At 49.5% G+C, this 13,715-nt stretch overlaps 1 long non-coding RNA gene across 4 annotated transcripts in view; it reads left to right on the forward strand.

The window, feature by feature from the left end:
• LOC126487739 (uncharacterized) overlaps window positions 1-10,216 on the forward strand; it is an 18,368-nt gene extending 8,152 nt beyond the window's left edge. For 3 of the 4 annotated variants that reach the window (XR_007588489.1, XR_007588487.1, XR_007588486.1), the window contains one exon: window positions 2,823-10,216. This is a non-coding gene — a long non-coding RNA (uncharacterized lncRNA). The remainder of the gene's footprint in view (window positions 1-2,822) is intronic. The other variant, XR_007588488.1, reaches the window with a different exon arrangement.
• The last annotated feature ends 3,499 nt before the right edge of the window (window positions 10,217-13,715 follow it).

Consider the following 13,715-nt stretch of genomic DNA (forward strand, 5'->3'; position numbering starts at 1 on the left):
CCCCGTCCCCCCCCCTCCCTAGGCGGGGCCGTCTCGCAGGCAGAGGGAGGGCGCCGAGGAGGGAAGAAGGGGTGTTTGGAGAAGCTCCCGCTCCCCGCCAGGGGACCTCGCACCCGCGCCGCCCCTCTCTCGCGCAGCCGCCTACCCCCCTCCTCCCCGCAACGCCGGGGCGCGAGAGCTTTCGGGGATCGCTGGAGCGAGGCGGCGGCGCCCCACATCCCTCCAGCGCGGCAGGTGACCTCGGGGTCCGCGGACCGGGACGCCGCTCTGGCTTTGGCCCGAAAGGGCGCGGCGGCTCTAGAACCCGCTGGCTCCCGCCGCCCCGTCCCGCCCTGCACTCCTGCCCCGCAGCCGCGCTCGCGGCTGCCCCGTCCCCTCCCCGCGTGCTGAGCCCGGAGCGGCCAAGCGGCCCCGGAGTGCGGGAGGAATCGCACATAAATCTGCCGTAATGATGGTGGTGCTAATGAGACCCCGCAGCTCGCCAGCCGAGCTCCCGCTCACTGCGCATGAGCAGCAGCAGCGGGCGCTCCCCAGAGCCCGGGACTCCTCCACACTTCTGACAGGCCTAGGCGGGGATCCAGGAGGCCAAGAGTTTGGGATGACACCTCACCCGGTGCCTGCGCTGTGGCTCAAGGGCAAGAGTTACCGCCAGGAGGAAGGCTGGTTTCCCGGGCTTCACCTATTGCCAGGCTGCCTCCCCAGATCCTGATCTCGCACAGTGATCCGAAACCGTGCCAGGCACATCCAACACGATTGCTTTCTTGCCAAGAAGGAAGTTTTGAATTCGGATTTTTTTTTTTTTTGTCCTCATCCCGTTTGTTAGTAGTGTGACCTTGGGCAAGTCGCTGGACCTCTCTTGTGCTGGCAGTAATGTAAGGCACCTGTGTGCAACACACCCGTAAGAGTAGATAAGCTTCCTTGTCACGGACACAGGGAACCCAGCAGTGAAGGGTGGGTAATGTCTGCACTCATGAACCCCAGAACTCACTCTGGTGGCTTCTCTATTGTGGCTGGCTCAAATTCAGTACCTAGCTTTGGCTAAGGTCTGCTTCTGCCCTAGTGGCCCACTGGTCCATGTGGAGAGATAGATACATAGTCAGATCCTTAAAAATGGGAGGTAAGAGGGCTAGGGGATGTGACCCTGCTGTTACCATGCACAGGGCTGTGGCTGGGAATTCCATCCCCAGCACAGTTGACACTGGACACGGGTGGCACACACCTGCAATCCTAGCACTTGGGAGGTACAGAAAGGGGGATTAGGAGTTCATGGCCATCTTTGGCTATAGTAAACTGGAGGCCAGCCTGGTCTACAGAACAAGTTCCATTTATTCCAGGGTTACATAGTGGACCCTGTCTGAAAAAATGCGGGGGCAGGGAGTGTGTTCCAGCTGCTGTGTGTGGTTCTTAGGCTGTATGGAGGCTGAAGCCTGCTTCCTGGGAATTGCTCCCAGCCATCTGGATCAGCAGAGGCGGAGAATGAGAAGAGGTGACCTAGTTTCAGATGGGTAATCCAGGCATGAGAGCCCAGCAGGATCAGTACTTGCTGCTAACCCCGACGACCTGGGTTCAATACCCTGGACCCACTTGGTGGGAGGAGAGTGTAGTTTCTGCACCCAGATAAGCCTCTTCGCAGATGCAATAATCCAAATCAGACCAAATCAAACCTTAGAAAAAGCCCAGGTTTAATGGATGCCAACGCTCCCATGTGGCTTCCCAGCGCCCGAGAGGAGCCTGGGAAGGAAGACCTGAAAACTGTGTGTTTGTGCTCTGGGGTGCTGTGTATATACTCTGTGGGAGTGGTCTTGAGCATCTCTGGGAAGGGGTCAGCATTTTTGTGGGCTTTCTCGGGGGTGAAGTCTAGACTGAGACAACTCCCAGGGGAGGGGGCTTGGGATGAAACTTCCACCCGAACATCCCAGACTCTTTGGGCATATGGATGCCAGGGGCTGTGGTGTGGCCTCCATCCAAACATCCCAGACTCTTTGGGCATATGGATGCCAGGGGCTGTGGTGTGGCCTTAACCCAAACATTCCAGACTCTTGGGGTATGTGGATGCCAGGGGCTGGAGCGATGCTTCCAATCAAACAGAGTATCACCTCTTGCAAGTATCCTCTGATCTCTGTGTCCCCATCTCCTTCAGTCAAGTAGTAAATGTTTAAAAAAGCAAACTCAGCTTCACTTTTCTGGCATAGCAAGGGTGTCTAACTTTGTCCTTTGTCTTGAGGGCTTTGCACGAGTCGGGTGGTGGGAAGCAGCCATTTATTAGGGATGGATGGACACCATAGCTCCTGCTTCTTGGATTGCACTGAGCACTGGGTTCCACAAACCAGCAAGAAAGCCCGGCCTTATTCTAGTTCTGAATCTGTGCATGCACGTGTGCCCGTGTGTGTGCACATGCAAACACACATCTGGGTGTCTTCCTATATCGTTCTCCACGTTAGCAGCAGCAGCAGCAGCAACAGCATTGTCAGTTTTTTGAGACAGCATTTTTTTCTGTAGCCCTGGCTGTCTTGGAACTCATTATGTAGACCAGGCTGGCCTTGGTCTCACAAAGATCCACCTTCCTGTTTCTGCCTCCTGTGTGCTGGGATTAAAGGCCTTTGCCACATGGAGTGCTCTGCACTTGGCTGGATCCATTGGCCACTGAGTCCCAGGGATCCTTGTTCCTGCCTCCCTAGCACTAGGGTTATAGACTCACACTTCCATGGCTTTTAATGTGGAAACTTGTGGGCTAAACTTTTCTTTCTTTATTCTTTTTTAAAAAAATATTTATTTATTTATTTATTATGCATACAATATTCTGTCTGTATGTATGTCTGCAGGCCAGAAGAGGGCACCAGACCTCATTACAGATGGTTGTGAGCTACCACGTGGTGGCTGGGAATTGAACTCAGGACCTTTGGAAGAGCAGGTAATGCTCTTAACCTCTGAGCCATCTCTCCAGCCCAGCTAAACTTTTCGTACACTGTGAAGGTATGTTTCTTCCAAGGTATGTTGTAGGAAACATGCACACTGTGTGAAGATGAACTGCTGTGATTGGTGTAATAAAAAGTTGAATGGCCAATAGCTAGGCGGGAGGTATGGGCAGGTCTTCCAGGCGGAGAGAGAACTCTGGGAACAAAAAGGTGGAGTTGCCAGCCAGGCACCTAGGAAGTAGCATGGGCAGTATGAAGAGATGAGGTAACGAGCCACACGATGGAATGTAGACTAAAATAAACAGGTTAATTTACGTTATAAGAGCTAGTTGGGAACAGACCTAAGTTAAGGCCAAGCTTTCACGGTTAATAAGAAATCTCCATATCATTTTGTGCGAGCTGGCTGTTCACAGACGTCTGACTACAGGAACTACGACAAACCCAGCCTGTCATGCTGAGTGTGGTAGGCCCTGTCCTCATTTCTAGCTCCAGTTTTTCTCTTTTTAAAAAACAGTTAATGTAATGAGTGTTTTACCTGTGCATGCTTGGTGCCTGAGGGAGCCAGAAAAGGGCAGTGGATCCCTGAGCCTGGAGTTCTAGACGGTTGTGAGCTGCCGTATGGGTAGTGGGAACCAAACCAAGGTCTTCTAGAAGAGCAACTTAACTGCTGAGCCACCCTCAGATTTTATTTTTCTAAAAAATGTATACTATTACTACTACTACTACTACTATTATTATTATTATTGAGGCAGGGTTTTACTGTGTAGCCTGGCTGTCCCAGAACTTGCTTTGTAGACCAGGCTGGCATTGATCTCACAGAGATCCACCTGTCTCTGCCTCCCTAGTGCTGGGATTAAAAGTGTGTGCCACCACCTGTTTTTTTATTATAATGTGTATGTGTGGACGTGTGGACGAGGGCTGGTGCCTCTGGAAGAGCTGTACACACTCTTAATCACTGAGCTGTCTCTCCAGCACCCATTGTTTTTATATTTTTATTTTATTTTTCATTTTTCAAGACAGGGTTTCTGTGTAGCCCAGGTTGTCCTGAGTTCAGGACCAGGCTAACCTTGGTCTCAAAGATCTGCCTGCCTCTGCTTCCTTAGTGCTGGGATTAAAGCATGCAGGCATACAGCGCCACCCTGGCCCGTTATTTTTACTTTTAATTATGTGTATATGTGTGTGGGCGTGTACACATAAACATAGAGCCTGCAAAGGCCAAAGGAGGGCTTTGGATCTCCTGGAGTCACAGGCCCACGTGAGCTGCTGTGGGGGTGCTGGGAACCAGATTCAGGTTCTGTAGCAAGAGTATGTGCTCTTAAGCAACAAGCCATCCCTCTCCAGCCTGGATCAACGTTTCTGTATGTTCTTCCCTGGCCCCCTCTTCTCCTGGAGGCACAGCGTCTTAGATACCTTTCTATTGCTGTGCTAAGATACCACGAACAAGGCAGCTTCTAGAAGAAAGTACTTAACTTAGGGCTTACCGTTTCAGAGGGTTCCAGTCCATGGCCATCACGGTGGGGAGCAATGCAGTGGGCAGGCAGGCATGGCGGTGGAGCAGTAGCTGAGAGCTTACATCTTGAGACACAAGCCAAAAACCAGAGAGGTAAATGGGAATGGTAAAGGCTTTTGAAACCTCCTCCAACAAGGCCACATCTCTTGATCTTTTCCAAGCAGTTCCACCGAATGGAGAACAAGATGAGCTTTTGGGGCCATCCTCACCGAAACCACACACGTGCTATGGAACAGTGGATAGAAAGAACATGTGGCGTCAGCAGGAACACACGCTCCTGGGCCTGGCAGCTTCACTGTGTGTCTCTAGCTGCGCCCTAACCTTTCTGTTTGCGCTCTCACAAAGCTGAGATGATATATTCCTTCTTTGTAACACTAGTGAGGGTTAAAAGTGGCTTAACACATGCAAAGGGCTTAAAGCAGCCACAACACAATTGCTGCTCAATAAATCTGTCGTTTGTATTTCGGAAGCCATGGCTGTGAGTGTTAGCTTGTCCGTTCTCTCTCCTCTCCCCTCCCCTCTTTTACGTCTGTCTGTATCTCTCTTTGCACTTGCATGCGTATGTGTAAAGGTCAGAGGACAACTTCTGGTAACACTCTGCCATCTTATGATTTGAGACTGGGTCTCTCATTGTCCCAGAACTCACCAGTTAGGCAAGGCTGACTGACTTAGAGATGCACCTGTATCAGCTTTCCCTACACTGAGATTCTAAGTGTGAACCACTGTACCACTGCGCCTGGTTTTGTTATGTGAGTTCTGGAGACGGAACTCAGATTAGCCTGGGCTATACATGTGCATTTACATGTGCACACTGCACACCACACACACATGCGCGCGCACACATACACACACACACACAGTAATTTTAAAGGGAACAACAGCCCCCTCTTCTTCCTCTTCTATTTTGAGGCTGGCCCTCCCTTTGTAACTCAGGCTGGCTTTAAACTCAAGATCCTGCTGAGCCCCGTCGTGCAGGATTCCAAGCCTGTGCCACTATATTCCTTTATCTTTCATTTGCTTCTTTGTTTTGAGGTGAGCTCTCAGGTGGCCCAGACCAGCCTCTAACTTAGCTGAAGACGACTTTGACCTCCAGGTGTCCGGCCTTCCCTTCCTGAGTGCTGGGATGATAGGCGTGCCTCACCACATCTGGCTTTATGTGGACTGAAGGTAGAATTCAGGACTTTGTACATGCTAGACAAGGGCTACAGCCCCATTCCCTGTCCTGACGTGGGAAGTCCTTCTGGATATGTGTTGCTTTTATTGGTTGATGAATAAAGCTGTTTTGGGCAATGGCTTAGTAGAGTAAAGCCAGGGAGGAAATCCAAACAGAGATATAGAAGGAAAGTAGGTGGAGTCAAGGAAGCTGCCAAAGGAGAAAGATGCTAAACCTTACTGGTGAGCCACAGCCTCGTGGCGATACACAGATGAATAGAAATGGGTTAAGATATAAGGGCTAACTAGGAATATGCCTGAACTCTTGGCCAAACAATGTTGTAATTAATATAATTTTTCCAGCCTGTGGAGATGGCGTAGTGGTTTAGAGACTGGCTGCTCCTCCATCCACAGGACCCAGGTTCCATTCCCAGCACCCGCAGGACAGCTCACAGTCATTTGTAACTCCAGTTCCAGAGGATCTGACATCCACTTCTGGTCTCTGTGGACACGAGGCACGCATGTGGTGGTAGATATATGTGCAGACAAAACATCCACACACAGACATAGCCTGGATGACCTTTAACATCTGATGCTCCTGCCTCCTTCCAGTACACCTGGTTTATTCTCTGCTAGGAATGGAGCCCAGGGCTTTGCACATGTTAGGAAAGGACTCTGTAGTGATTCCCCTGTAGGCTTTACAGCAGGCAGGGGAGAAAAGGATCCACAGAGAGATAGGACCAAAGCTGGACCAGGACTTCTAGAGTCTGGCCCAGATAATTTTACTGCAACCATATTTAATCACAGCACAATTTAGGGAAACCGTGTTGTGCCTAGATTACAACCCCCAGAGAGACCACCAAAAACCAGAGAAGTCCAGACTGCAACTGCAAGGTTTATTGTTAATTGTTAGGGTAATGTGAGCTAGCACGGAACTTGTCTCCTGCACTCCTAGCTGCGAGGCAGGGAGGAGTTAGAGTTCTTCTGTGGGGTTAGCTTTTTTAAAAACAAAAACTACAAGCCCTTACAGCGGTCAGGAGTTTTGGCGCAATTTTTATTTCTACTTCTTGAAGGTCTTTGCTTTTTCTCATCCTGATTTGTTTTGTCTTTAGAGTCAGGTTACGCTGTTCCTGAGTTGGGGCATCTTGTGGTTTATCAGTCACCACCAGATGGTCAGGCGTCCTGAATCTTGTGCTTTAGACTTTCCCGAGAAGGAGGGGGGGGGCACCATCAGCTCTGGGAACATGAAGCTAGTCTGGGGGTTTTGATTTTAAAACACTCTGCCAGGAAATTCCTTTGAGAGTAAGGGGTGAGGGTCTTACAAAAGTATTCAGATAACAATTAACTCAGTCCCAAGTGTACAGAATTTTTTTTTTCGAGTCAGGGTTTCTCAGTACCTTATGGAGCCAGTCATGGAACTCACTCTGTAGACCAGACTGGCTTCGAACTCACAAAGATCTGCCTGCCTCTGCCTCCCAAGTGCTGGGATTAAAGGTGTGCGCCACCATCGCCTGGCATGCATCATAATTTTTTTTAAGTGACCAGTACAACCTCCTCCTCCAGCAAGTCCTAGAAAGTCATAGTGGTCTCGAACTGCCCTCTCATCCTTCCTCTGCCATACTCCTCCACCAAACTCTGTCCCCCTAAGCCACCACGAAGGACCCACTTTGCTTAACCAGACAGCAGTTTCTTAACTGACTCTCGTAGAAATACTGGTAGGAAAGGAGAACGGGCTGTGAGACTCTGATTTCCGGTTTCTGTTGCTGTGAGCAAGCCCCATAACCACAGTCACTTGGGGAGGAGAGGGTTTTCGTATTACAGTTCTCAGCGGTTCATCACTGAGGGATGTCAGAGCAGGCACTTGGGGGCAGGAGCTGATGCAGAGACCATGGAGGGTGCTGCTTACTGATTTGTTCCCCGTAACTTCTTTCTCAGTCTGTTTTGAGAGCACCCAGGACCACCAGCACAGGTGTGGCACTGCCCACAGTAAGCGGCGTCTTCCCACGTCAATCATCCACCAAGGAAAAGCCCCACAGGCTTTCCCACCAGCAAATTTGGTGGGGACATTTTCTCCATTGGGGCTCCCTCTCTCAAAATAACTCTGGCTTGTGCCAAGTTGCCAGCACAGTCTCCCAGAGGCCTGTGTGTCAAAGGTCAGACTCTCAGGGTTTACAGATGGGTCCTCTGCAAGGGACGAGCCAGTTATCCTGCCTGACCAAGGTCTTAACGGCCACTGGCACCTCTAGGACAATGTTTGGATCTTCTCTCATGATGAGAATGGGGTCCCTGTCATTGACTCACAGCCTGTTTGTGTTGATGTATGCTAGCAAGGAGAAGGAACTCTCTAGAAGTTTGGCGGCCCCTATACAAGCACCTCCCCTTGAGTGTGGTAGAACTCTGTGGTCTGCCAAGAGAGCATGGCAAAAGTGGTGGGATGCCACTGCTGGAGGTAGGTTATAAAAAGAGATTCTCTCTTCTCTCTCTCTCTCTCTCTCTCTCTCTCTCTCTCTCTCTCTCTCCCCACAAAACACACACACACACACACACACACATCCTCTCTCAATCTTGTTCTTTTACTCTTTCTCAGGATCTCACTACACAGCCCAGGTCAGCCTCAAAATCATGGTAATCCTCCTGCCTCCACTTCCAGAGTACTGAGGTTTTAATCCAGCACCACCCACACCTGGCTGTATTTCTGTTTTCATTGTAATGTGTCTATTGGCTATTTGGACTTTCATTCAATTTTTGTTTTATTTATTTGTTTTAAAGATTTATTTATTTCATTATATGTGTTGAGTGTTTTGCATGCATATGCACTAGGTGCATGCCTGGTGCCTGCAGAGGTAAGAAGAGGACATCAAATCCTTGGAACCAGAGTTACAGACGATTGTGAGCTGCTGTGTGGGTGCAGGGAGTTGAACCTGGGTCCACTTCAAGGACAATAGGAGCTATTAACTGCTGAGCCATCTCTCCAGCCCTTGTTTAATTTTAAATTCACAAATGAAAACTACATGTGTATTTATAGTGTGCCCATGCGGTTTGGGGACATGTGTGCCCATGGGGTGTGGGGACATGTGGACTGTGGACAATCTAAATGGAGCTACCCACCATGCTCTTTCAACTTTGCCTCAGAGCAAAGGCGACTCGAGGGCAATAGAAACTGCCGTGTGGCATTTGAGTTTTTCTCTTTTCCAGCCTAGGGACATGTGGTCCCCTGCTCCTTCTCAGTGCTGTGCGGTGTAGGACGGCAGACACCCCAGGCTGCGGCAGGAGGTGACAAGAGCACAGATATCTCCGGGCACTGTGTTGCTAAGCCAGGATGTTGGGTGGCTAGGTGTATCAAACACATCTAGTTATTGTTCAACTCAGGGCTGGGAAGGCATTCATAAAGCGCTTGTTTTGCAGGTGTGAGGACCCAAGTTTGATCACTAGAACCCGCATTAAAAAAAAGTCAGGAGTGTTGGCCTGCTTGGAGCCCTAGTGGGGGAGTGGGGACAGGGGATCTCTGGGGCTGACCAGCAGCTAGTCTCCGGAATTGGAAGTGGTGAACTCCAGGAGCAGTGAAGAACCCAGAGAGTCAGAAGAGAGAACCGGATCCCTTGGAGCTTGAATTACGTTGTAATCTGTCCAACTTGGGTACTAGAAACTGAACTTTGGCCTTCCAGAAGTGCACCTAACTGCTGAGCCATCTTCCCTGCCTCAAGACTGCCATTTTCTAATCATAAAATCAATCCCAGCACACAGTAGGTCCTCATTATTGCGTAGTGAATTAAGATTTTCGATGAGGTGACCTTTAGACCCTGCGTGCAGGTCCCTGTCTGCTCAACCTGAGCTACAGTCACCATGCACACGGCCAGCACTCTTTGAGCAATTGCTGAATGCACAGGTCATGTGATCACAGGACAGATGTTCCCATTTTGTCTTCAGAAGAACTGCTGCCACCGTCCTGTTTACAGTCAGAAGGGCACAGGTACACAGCGGCAAAGCCATGAGGTTTTTTGTGTGTGGGGCAGAGTTGTGTAGGCACATCCATGTGTGTTCCTGTCTGTGGAGGTCAGAAGCCCATCTCATATGACATTCTTTTTGTTCGTTTGGTTTTTTTAGAGATAGGATCTCTCTAAGTAGCTCTGGTTGTCCTGGAATTCACTATGTAGACTAGGTTGGCCTCGAACTCAGAGAGATCTACTTGCCTCTGCCTCCCAGTACTAACATTAAAGATTAAAGGTGTACACAACCATACAAGCATGCCTGATTTAGACATCATTTTTTTGTTTGTTTGGTTTTTTTTTCCCCCTTGTATCCCTGATTGTCCCAGGCTGGACTCAGATTCACAAGTGCTGCCTCCCAAGTGCTGGGATTAAAGGTGTGCACCACCGCCTGCTAGGTGTCATTTTTACGTGCGTCTGTTTGCATGTCGTGTGTGGATGCATAAATGCCAAGGCATATGTATGGAGTTCAGAGGAATTGTTAGAGTGGGTTCTCTCCTTCCATCATGTGAGGTCCAGGAATTAAACTCAGGTCATCAGGATTGGCAGGAAGCGCCTTTACCCCCCCCCCCCCCAGCCATCTTGATACCCTTAATTTCTTTCTTTCTCTCACTGGCCTGCGTCTCTTTGATTAGGCTGGTCAGTGAGCTCCAGCAATCAGCCTGCCNCCATACCACAAGGACATGTGCTCAGCTATGTTCATAGCAGCTTTGTTTGTCATAGCCAAAAACTGGAAACAACCTAAATACCCCTCGACTGAAGAACGGATAAAGAAATGTGGTACATTTACACAATGAAGTACTACACAGCGGAAAAAAATAATGACAGGTTGAATTTTGCAGGAAAATGGATGGAGCTAGGAAACATTATTTTGAGTGAGGTAACCCAGACACAGAAAGACAATTATCACATGTACTCACTCATAGGTGGTTTTTAAACATAAAGCAAAGAAAGCCAGTCTACAAACCACAATTCCAGAGAACTTAGACAACAATGTGGACACTAAGAGAGACTTACATAGATCTAATCTACATGGGAAGTAGAAAGTAGAAAGACAAGATCTCCTGAGTAAATTGGGAGCATGGGGACCTTGGGGGAGGGCTGAAGTGGGGAGGGGAGAGGCAGGGAGGGGAGCAGAGAAAAATGTAGAGCTCAATAAATATCAATAAAAGAAAAGAAAAAAGAAAAATGACCGAAGTGAACGTGACCATAAAGGGCTGGTTTGGGTGGTGTCAAGTCTCCAAAGGTGAGTAGTTTGGATGGAGGCTAGATAGGGGATAGACAAAGTGGTCCAGAGCTCCTGAGATGACTCAGTGGGTAAAGGCACTTGATCCCCAGGGGCTCCCAAAATAGCAGAGAACTGACCCCAGCACTTTGTCTTCTGATTTCCATGGGCTCTGATCTGCAAGTAAATATTTTTTGTGTGCATTGTTGTTCTTTGAGACAGGGTTTCACTGTGCAGCTCTGGCTGTCCAGGAACTCACTCTGTAGAACGGGCTGGCCTCCAACTCACAGAGATCCGCCTGCCTCTGCCTCGTGAGTGCTGGGATCAAAAGCATGGGTCACCACCACACCCGGGGAAATAAATGTTAAAAAATAAAAATAAGGAAGTTTCCCAGAAGGCCTGACCCTCATACCTGGTTTGGACTACTACCTGCACCCCTACTTTCAGGGTGACTTTGGGGGAGTCATCTCACTGCTGGTGCCTAAGCTCCCTCTCTTCTGAGCAGCGCGGATTTCATAACAGTCTCCTAAGATCAGAGGAGTTGCGTCAAGCTTCAGGCTGCTGGCACCCAGCCGTTCTGCACATGCCAGTCTGGCTATGGTGATTTGGGGAGTGTTTTCTGAGGATGTGCTGAGGTAAAGACCCGGCTTCTGACCCGGGGGGGCGGGCACCTCTGTCTCTACAGCAGCTAGCCTGCTAATTACTACCAGGGTTTAAGAACCCCGACCTTGAGGGGCGGGGGTGCAGGGTGGAGGGGATCTTTGGCCAGCCCTCAGAATACTCATCTCCTAATCTCTCTGCGGGCTGGTGAGTCTCTAAATCCTCCTGAATTTACTTTTCCTGCCTTTCTCGAGCAGGGAAGCTGGATGCAGGGCTTAGGGGATGACTGAGAGCGTCATGAGCGGAGGTGGGGCTGCAAGGAACGCCTCTCTACTCTGCCTGCAGGATCTGGTCCCCTGGACCATCCCTGCAGAGTCTCAGGTTTCGGGGAGCCCTCCACCACAGTAATCCATCCTTGCAGTTCAGGGCGCCAGGCTCAGAAAAGCGTCTTCCACACTGCCGTGCCCTCAGGCAGTGTGTGTGAGGCCTCGGTTCCCACCTTTGAAGTGAGTTGGGATCGTCTACTGAGGAAGCTTCGGGATTTTTGGAATTAGGGATGGAAACCATCCGGTGAGACCTGAAAAATAAGGATGAGGGTAAATGGGGTAAAAAGCCAGGCCAGGTAGCATCAGAGAGGCTGCTGCCCTCTCCAACCAGTGAGAGTTGCATTCACTAGTTCCAGCCTGCATGCCCAGCATCCTCCGCTGGGCGATGGCAGCCTTTTGACCATGTTTTCTGTCATCTGCCAACTCCAGCAGAATTAAGGCCACGTGCAGGACCTGGAGCTGTGCCTCAGTAGGTAGAGCGCCTGCCTGGTGTGCGCAAGGCCAGCACCTTGTAAACTGGCCCTGACCATGGCGGTGCACGTCTGTAATTACCTACATGCTTAGCAGGTGGAAGCAGGAGGATCATCAGCTTGAGGCCAGCTTGAGCTACATGGTGGAAACCTGTTTTTAAAGAAAGAAAAGAAAACAAGAGCCAGGTGGGGATATGTTTTGCAAACTGCAACCTCAGCACTTTTGAGGCAGAGGCAGGAGAATCAGGAGTTCAACTAAACCTTGGCTACACAGTGAGTCTGAGGCCAATACTGGACGTCAGGACCCTAACTCAAAACCCAAAACATAGTCAGCGAGTAATGTGCTCGCATAAGTACCTGAGCTGGAATCCCCTGACCCCAAACAAAATGAAAACAAACAAAGCCAGATGTGGTTGCACGCCTCTGTAAGCCCAGGGTAGGTGGCACAACAATCCGAGTCTGGTGTCCAGCCAGGTTTTGTTTTGTTTTTCAGAACAGGGTTTCTCTGTGTAACTCTGGCTGTCCAGGAACTCACTCTGTAGACCAAGCTGGTCTCAGACTCACAGAAACCCATGCCTCTACCTCCCGAGTGCTGGGAGTAGGGCTGTACCACCATGGCTGGCTAGTGCCCAACCAGTTTAGCCAGTCCTTGAGTTCTGCGTTTACTGAGAGACCCTATTGGAACGATATGGTGGAAAGGGTAGATAGCACTCAGGGGCGGTGCCTGATCTTAGGGAGACATCTAGTCTCCACATTTGTTTGCAAACCCACACAAACACATACCTAATATTTTATTTTATGTGTATGAGTGTTTTTAGTCTTCATATATGTCTGTGTACCACATGTATGTCTGGTGCCCATGGAGATCAGAAGATGGCATCGAATCCCCTGGAATTGGCGCTACAGATGGCTGTGAGCCACCATGTGGGTACTGGGAATTGAACTCAGGACCTCCGGAAGAGCAGCCAGTGCTCTTAACCACTGAGCCATCTCTCCAGTACCCCAACTTCCCCTTTAAAGCATCCTTTTAAGATCTTACTACGTAACTCTGGGTGGTCCAGAACTTGTAGACAAGGTTGCCTCAAACTTAGATGGGCCACCACGCTCAGCCCTAAAATCTTTTAAAAAGATGCACCCCTTCTCTTCCTCTCTCTCTCTCTCTCTCTCTCTCTCTCTCTCTGAAGGGACTTGATTCACAAGAAAAAAAAAGGGCATCAGTCCTCATTCACAAAAGGTAGCAAACTGGCAGCAGCTCCTGTGATCTTTACCTGAAGGCTCTGGGTGGCCCAGCAGAGCTCCTGGCCCTGTGTCCCAACCTCCGAGACTGGGCGCCCTGACTTGTTCGAGCCTCTGGCCAGTTTTCCACCACCAATGCCATAGATGTATTGTGAAGCTCAAACCAGTTTTCTTTTCTTTTCTTTTCTTTTCTTTTCTTTTCTTTTCTTTTCTTTCTGTCTTTTGTTGTTGTTTGCTTGTTTATTTTTTTTTATTTTTTTATTTTTTTTTCTTTCTTTCTTTATTTATTTATTAA

This window comes from Alexandromys fortis, unplaced genomic scaffold (genome assembly GCF_014885135.2).
Source record: "Alexandromys fortis isolate MF-2015 unplaced genomic scaffold, M_Fortis_MF-2015_v1.1 scaffold_186, whole genome shotgun sequence".
Taxonomy (NCBI): domain Eukaryota; kingdom Metazoa; phylum Chordata; class Mammalia; order Rodentia; family Cricetidae; genus Alexandromys; species Alexandromys fortis.